The 7,449-nt window shown below is 42.5% G+C and overlaps 1 pseudogene; it reads left to right on the plus strand.

Annotated features, from left to right (window-relative positions):
• The first annotated feature begins 6,059 nt into the window (after positions 1-6,059).
• On the plus strand, positions 6,060-6,566 carry LOC101595053 (annotated as a pseudogene).
• Positions 6,567-7,449: the final 883 nt, after the last annotated feature.

Below are 7,449 nucleotides of genomic sequence, written 5' to 3' on the forward strand. Positions count from 1 at the left end.
CATGTAAAAGTTTTGTTTAAAATAGGTTCTAACTCAAAATCAGATAAATTAGCTTAAAGGAAGAAAAAGGACTAATTTATGTTTGTGTATATATGTTATCAGTCCAAAAGATGAAACAGGTTATTAAATGTTAAATAAACTGAGTTTATCTCTAAAAGCCCTTTGAAAATTAGTGCAACGATTATTATTTCCAAGAATTGAAATGTCAAAATGTGAAGTTAATTCTCAGTTATTCCATAGTTTGAAGCAGAGTTGAGTCAAGGATCCAAAAGGATAAAGGACTTTGAGGACACATCTCTTTATGGAAGATGTAATGGAATTTACATTCATGTATCTATGATAATTTCTGAAGCTTAAAGGCATTTAAGTTAAAACAAGAAACAAAAGATATTTTTTTTCTGGAAAAAAAGAAAAAAGAAAAGAAAAGCCAGCAGGATGTAGTGGCACATGCCTTTAATTCCAGCACTAAGGAGGCAGAGATAGGAGGATCACAGTTTGAGGCCACCCTGAGACTAAATAGTGAGTTCCAGGTCAGCCTGAGCTAGAGCAAGACCCTGCCTTGAATGGACCTGGAAAGGATTATACTAAGTGAGGTAACCCAGGCCCAGAAAGCCAAGCGCCACATGTTCTCTCTCATATGTGGATCCTAGCTACAGATGACTGGGCTTCTGCGTGAGAAGGAAAATACTTAGTAGCAGAGGCCAGTAAGGTAAAAAGGAGATATAAAGGGAAGAGAAAGGAAGGAAGGAGGGTACTTAATAGGTTGATATTGTATATATGTAAGTACAATGATTGAGATGAGGAGGTGGGCTGGAGAGATGGCTTAGTGGTTAAGCACTTGCCTGTGAAGCCTTAGGACCCCGGTTCGAGGCTCGGTTCCCCAGGTCCCACGTTAGCCAGATGCACAAGGGGGCGCACGCGTCTGGAGTTCGTTTGTAGTGGCTGGAAGCCCTGGTGCGCCCATTCTCTCTCTCTCCCTCTATCTGTCTTTCTGTGTCTGTCGCTCTCAAATAAATAAATAAAAAATAGACAAAAAAAAAAAAAAAGAGAAGAGGAGGTAATATGATGGAGAATGGAATTTCAAAGGGGAAAGTGGGGGGGGGGAGGAAGGGAATTACCATGTGATTTTTTTTTATAATCATGGAAAATGCTAATAAAAATTAAAAAAAAGGCTGGAGAGATGGCTTAGCGGTTAAGCGCTTGCCTGTGAAGCCTAAGGACCCCGGTTGGAGACTCGGTTCCCCAGGTCCCACGTTAGCCAGATGCACAAGGGGGCGCACGCGTCTGGAGTTCGTTTGCAGAGGCTGGAAGCCCTGGCGCGCCCATTCTCTCTCTCTCCCTCTCTCTGTCTTTCTCTCTGTGTCTGTTGCTCTCAAATAAATAAATTTAAAAAAAAAATTTAAAAAAAAAAAGAAAAAGGGCTGGAGAGATGGGTTAGCGGTTAAACGCTTGCCTGTGAAGCCTAAGGACCCCGGTTCGAGGCTCGGTTCCCCAGGTCCCACGTTAGCCAGATGCACAAGGGGGCGCACGCGTCTGGAGTTCGTTTGTAGTGGCTGGAAGCCCTGGTGCGCCCATTCTCTCTCTCTCCCTCTATCTGTCTTTCTGTGTCTGTCGCTCTCAAATAAATAAATAAAAAATAGACAAAAAAAAAAAAAGAGATGAGGAGGTAATATGATGGAGAATGGAATTTCAAAGGGGAAAGTGGGGGGGGGGAGGAAGGGAATTACCATGTGATTTTTTTTTATAATCATGGAAAATGCTAATAAAAATTAAAAAAAAGGCTGGAGAGATGGCTTAGCGGTTAAGCGCTTGCCTGTGAAGCCTAAGGACCCCGGTTCGAGGCTCGGTTCCCCAGGTCCCACGTTAGCCAGATGCACAAGGGGGCGCACGCGTCTGGAGTTCGTTTGCAGAGGCTGGAAGCCCTGGCGCGCCCATTCTCTCTCTCTCCCTCTCTCTGTCTTTCTCTCTGTGTCTGTTGCTCTCAAATAAATAAATTTAAAAAAAAAATTTAAAAAAAAAAAAGAAAAAGGGCTGGAGAGATGGGTTAGCGGTTAAACGCTTGCCTGTGAAGCCTAAGGACCCCGGTTCGAGGCTCGGTTCCCCAGGTCCCACGTTAGCCAGATGCACAAGGGGGCGCACGCATCTGGAGTTCGTTGGCAGAGGCTGGAAGCCCTGGCGCGCCCATTCTCTCTCTCTCCTTCTATCTGTCCTTCTCTCTGTCTGTCGCTCTCAAATAAATAAGTAAATAATAATTTAAAAAAATTTTAAAAAAAGACCCTGCCTTGAAAAACCATGTTGTAAGCACCTACCCATATACTTAGATTTCTCCCAATGCTGCTTAAAAAACCAGGAGTAGCCGGGCGTGGTGGCGCACGCCTTTAATCCCAGCACTCGGGAGGCAGAGGTAGGAGGATTGCTGTGAGTTCGAGGCCACCCTGAAACTCCATAGTGAATTCCAGGTCAGCCTGGGCTAGAGTGAGACCCTACCTCAAAAAACCAAAATAATAATAATAATAATAATAACAGGTATGCTGAGTTAATTTTATATTGATATTTAAAATTTATTTATTCATTAGTGAATGACAGAGAGAGAGAATGAGAAAATAGGCACACCAGGATCTCTAGCCACTGCAAACGAATTCCAGACTTATGCACCACCATGTACATCTGACTTACGTGGGTACTGAGAATTGAACCTGGGTCCTTAGGCTTTGCAGGGAAGTACCTTGACTGCTAAGCCATCTCTCCAGCCCGATATTGGATTTCTTAAATAAACGATATAAGTTTATTTGAGCCATGCTGGTCTCAAACTCAAGAACCGCCTACCTTCAACTTCCACATGCTGAGTGAGACTACCACAGATGTGTGTCACTACACTTAGTATTAGATTTTTGATTTGTTTTGTTTGCTTTGAGGTAGGGTCTCACTCTAGCCCAGGCTGACCTGGAATTCACTATGTAGTCTCATGATGGACTTGAATTCATGCCGATCCTCCTACCTCTGCCTCCCGAGTGCTGGGATCAAAGGCGTGTGCCACCACACCTGGCAAGATTCTTATAATCTCTCTGTAGAATTTTCTGTTTTCACTGGATTCTGCATGTTTATCCATTATTATAGATACATGTGAAAACTTCCTCAGGTGTATATTTTTTATACAAGCTATGAAAACTTACAAGCTATTACTTGAAGCAAATAGGAAAAACATCTAGCCCAGAATTAAAGGAAGGGGAAACTCCTAGAGCAAGTGCACACAAACTAAACAGGGATGTGAAATATTTGAAGGCAGTTTAAAAGAGTCTTTATTACTTTTGGTCCGGATGTCTATAGAAAGGGATAGTGATTGTCATTGCATTGGTCCTGGAAATCTGTAATTGAGCAAATTCATGATGTTCCTTGGGGCATGCAAACTAATATGTTCTGTTACAGAAGGCTCACAGCTATGTTTCAATCTTGATTTCTTCAGCATGGGGAAGTAGGGGAGTGATCTGGCTAATTATCTGCAGATATACATAAGCAAATTCCTTGATTTAATCCCTACATCATAGTTTTTAAATGTTTTAATTTTATTTATTTATTTGAGAGAGAAATAGGCAGAGAGAGAGAGAGAACAGGCATGTGCCAGGGCCTCCAGCCTCTGCAAATTAATTCCAGATGCATGTGCCCCCTTGTGCATCTGGTTTATGTGGGTCCTGGGGAATTGAACCTGGGTCCTTTGGCTTTGCAGGCAAGTGCCTTAGCCTCTAAGCCATCTCTCCAGCCCTACATCATATTATTTTCTATGTGTTGTAAAAACAAACGTCCTTAGGGAGCAGCATTGTGGACAAAATAAAGTAGATGGTATGGCTACAACACTGAGTGAAAAAGGGGTTGGTAAGGTAGGCATGGAAAGATCATAAGCTTCTCAACTACTAGAACCATCTAGAAAAGCAGTGTTTTGAATTTTGACAAATTGCATTTTTTCAGAAATCACTATGGAAATCTGGGACTGAGATGGAAACATCCACCCTGCTGGCTAGCTTTCTTAGTGCTAGAAGGTGCCATGCAGGGAGGAAAGTCATCAACAGTCTTAACCTGAGCCATGCATGCTCCTCAACTCACCGGTGCTCCCTGGTGCAATAGTGGTATGGCTGTTATGGAGGTAACCAACAGAGGCCCACTCAATAGGAGGGGCATTATAAACTGGACAAAAACCAGATGGCTGGAGAGGTCATCATCCTGCAGTGGAAGACCTAATACCGATGCTATGCTAAATGGACAGGTTGTCAAACTGCTTGCTTCCCTGCCTGTCTGCCTGCTTTCCTTTTTTTTCTTTCTTTCTTTCCTTCTTTCTTTCTTTTTTGTTTATTTGTTTCTTTATTTATTTCCTTCCTTCCTTCTTTCTTTCTCTCTCTCTCTCCTTTATCTCTCTCGTTCTTTGTTTTTTGAGGTAGGGTCTCACTCTAGCCCAGGCTGAGGCTGACCTGGAATTCACTATGTAGTCTCAGGCTGGCCTCAAACTCATAGCAATCCTCAGACCACTGCCTCCCGAGTACATAACAGCCATAAAAGAAGGAAGGCTGACATAGAATGCTATCTCTTGAACAGAACATGATGGTCATAATCATGAACTCAGGACAGCTGTGGTTCTCAGAAGCCTGGCTGGACAGGGGAAGGGCTTATGAAACCCCATTCTGCAGTCAGCAGATGCTGGGGAGGAAGCATCATGATCTGCAGTGGTACAGCTGCTGAAGCCTTGGTGAGTTGCCCACACTCCAGTAAACAGCCCCTTCCCACGCTGATTTTGCAAACAATACCAATTTAACTTAGTGGAAACAGAAAAATAAAAGCAAGAAAGGGATTAGTTGAAAAGAAGGGGTTTAGCAGGAATAGAAAAAAAAAGGGTAATGGGGCTGGAATGATGGCTTAGTGATCAAGGTATTTGCTTGTGAAGCCTAAGGACCCAGGTTCAATCCCCCAGGACCCATTTAAGCCAGATGCACAAGATGGTGCATGTGTCTGGAGTTCTCTTGCAGCACCTGGAGGCCCAGGCATGTCCACTCATGCACACGCTCTCTCTCTCAAATAAATTAAAATTTATAATAAAACAATTTTAAAGCAATCTCTATGGGTACAGTGAGAGAACTGAAAAGAGGTCAGCCACAGGGCAAGGGACCTAGTTAATGTGTTATTACAGTGATTCTGTAGAGTAGGATTTCCTGGTTGGCTGGTTTGGGCAGAAAGAGTAGAGGGCATGAACTAGTCCTGAAGGCTAATGGAATAGAAGCCATAGAACTTGGGAATTAAGTAAATCCCAGAAGGAAATGACTGATCATACTCGCAAGTATTCATTGCATTCAATTAGATAGTCAGAGTAATAGCTGATGTTTTCTGAGCACTGTGTTTGTTTGATTTTTTTTCCATGTAGAGTCTCACTGTAGCTCAAGCCACCTGAAGTCACAGTGATCCTTCACCCACAACCTTGCGAAACCTCTGGTGACAAACATGTTTGTGTGTATGTATATTACTTTTTCTAAACTTGTTATTAATAACTCCCATGAATATAGACAATACTGTATTTGTATTATATATGTGAATATTATATATATATATATATATATATATATATATTTTTTTTTTTTTTTTTTTTCCTAATGCCCTTAACTCATTAAACTCTTACCAAACCCAGTCTTCCCTTAGCAGGTAGAGAGATAACTTTTCACTTTCATGTATACTGTGAAGAAGAAAAGCCAATGAGATATTTTTAGCTATTTTTCCATAATCACTAATAAAAGCCTGATGTGTATTGAGGCCTCCATGATAGCTTGGACCCATCATGGCCAGGTTGTGTGGCACTGGTCTCCAACCCAGGGCTTCATGAACACCAAACAAGCACTCTACCAACTGAGCTACATCCCAGTCCTCTGTATCCCCTGCCAATGGAATAGCCTATTGTGACAAGACAGTAGTGTTTCTGAGCCTTTTTCTTGGTGTGTTTGTGTAGAACATCATGTGAACTAATGGGAAGATTTCAGGCCAGGTAGAAAAGTTTAGGAAATATGTAAGTAATGGTTTTCGCCAAGATGGCGCTGAAAGCGAAGAAGGAAGCTCCTGACCCTCCCAAAGCTGAAGCCAAAGCAAAGGCCCTGAAAGCCAAGAAAGCGGTGCTGAGAGGCGTCCACAGCCACAAAAAGAAAAAGATCCGTATGTCACCCACCTTTCGGCGACCCAAGACACTGCGCCTCCGGAGGCAGCCTAAATACCCTCAGAAGAGCGCCCCCAGGAGAAACAAGCTTGACCGCTGTGCCATCATCAAGTTCCCCCTGACCACCAAGTCGGCCACGAAGAAGATAGAAGACACCACCACCCTGGTGTTCACTGTGGACGTCAAGGCTAACAAGCACCAGATCAAACAAGCTGTGAAGAAACTATGACATTAATGTGGCCAAAGTCAACACCCTGACCAGGCCTGATGGAGAGAAGAAGGCCTATGTTTGGCTGGCTCCCGATTATGATGCTTTGGATGTTGCCAACAAAATTGGGATCATCTAAACTGGATCCAGCTGGTTAATTCTAAATACACCTTTTTTTTCAATATAAAAAAATGTAAGGAATGAACTGAATTTATTAAGCTTATTAAATAGGAATTGTGAACAGTCTGATAAATCATTTTATCCACTACTTTTAAGATGTAAGAGCCAGGCAAAGTAGTACTCACCTTTAGTCCCAGCACTGAGGCTGAGGTAGGCGAATGAAGGTGAGTTCGAGGCCAGCCTAGGGCTACAGACTGTGTTCCAGGTCAGCCTTTGTGAAAATGAAAACCTGTCTCAAAAAAACAAAATAGCAAAACATAACCAAAACACTTTTTTTTTTTTTTTTTTTTTTTTTTTGAGGTAGAGTCTCTGTAGCCCAGGCTGACCTGGAATTCACTACATAGTCTCAGGGTGGCCTCGAACTCACTGCCATCCTCCTACCTCTGCCTCCCGAGTGCTGGGATTCATCACGCCCGGCTACAAAAACACTTTAAAGAGATGGACAAATACAGTTTTGACTAAATTACAGAAAAGTTAAGACAAAATTAATCAGTCCCATAGAAATCCTAATTCTGACTAGCATTCTACAAATTACAACCGCTAATAAAGGAGAGGGGAAAGTCCGACACGAAGGTTGAAAAACTTAACCTTAAAATCATGGACTATGGCTAGCAACTCCCAGGCTTTGAGAGTTTGGTTGCCCCCACAGTGAGCTGTTGACTTTTCCATTACTAAAGCCACAATGCACTACACCAACATATGCCATTTCTGCCTTGAAACTCCGAATATTCCCAGGTCAAACTTGAAGGGCCTTTTCTCTAGAATTTATAAGGGTCATCACTCTGCCTCATATTTGACATTTAGATTTTTGTTGTTGTTGTTTTTGTTTTTTCCAGGTAGGATCTCACTCTGTAGCCCAGACTGAGCTGGAATTCACTAT

Source organism: Jaculus jaculus, chromosome 1 (assembly GCF_020740685.1).
Source record: "Jaculus jaculus isolate mJacJac1 chromosome 1, mJacJac1.mat.Y.cur, whole genome shotgun sequence".
Lineage (NCBI taxonomy): Eukaryota > Metazoa > Chordata > Mammalia > Rodentia > Dipodidae > Jaculus > Jaculus jaculus.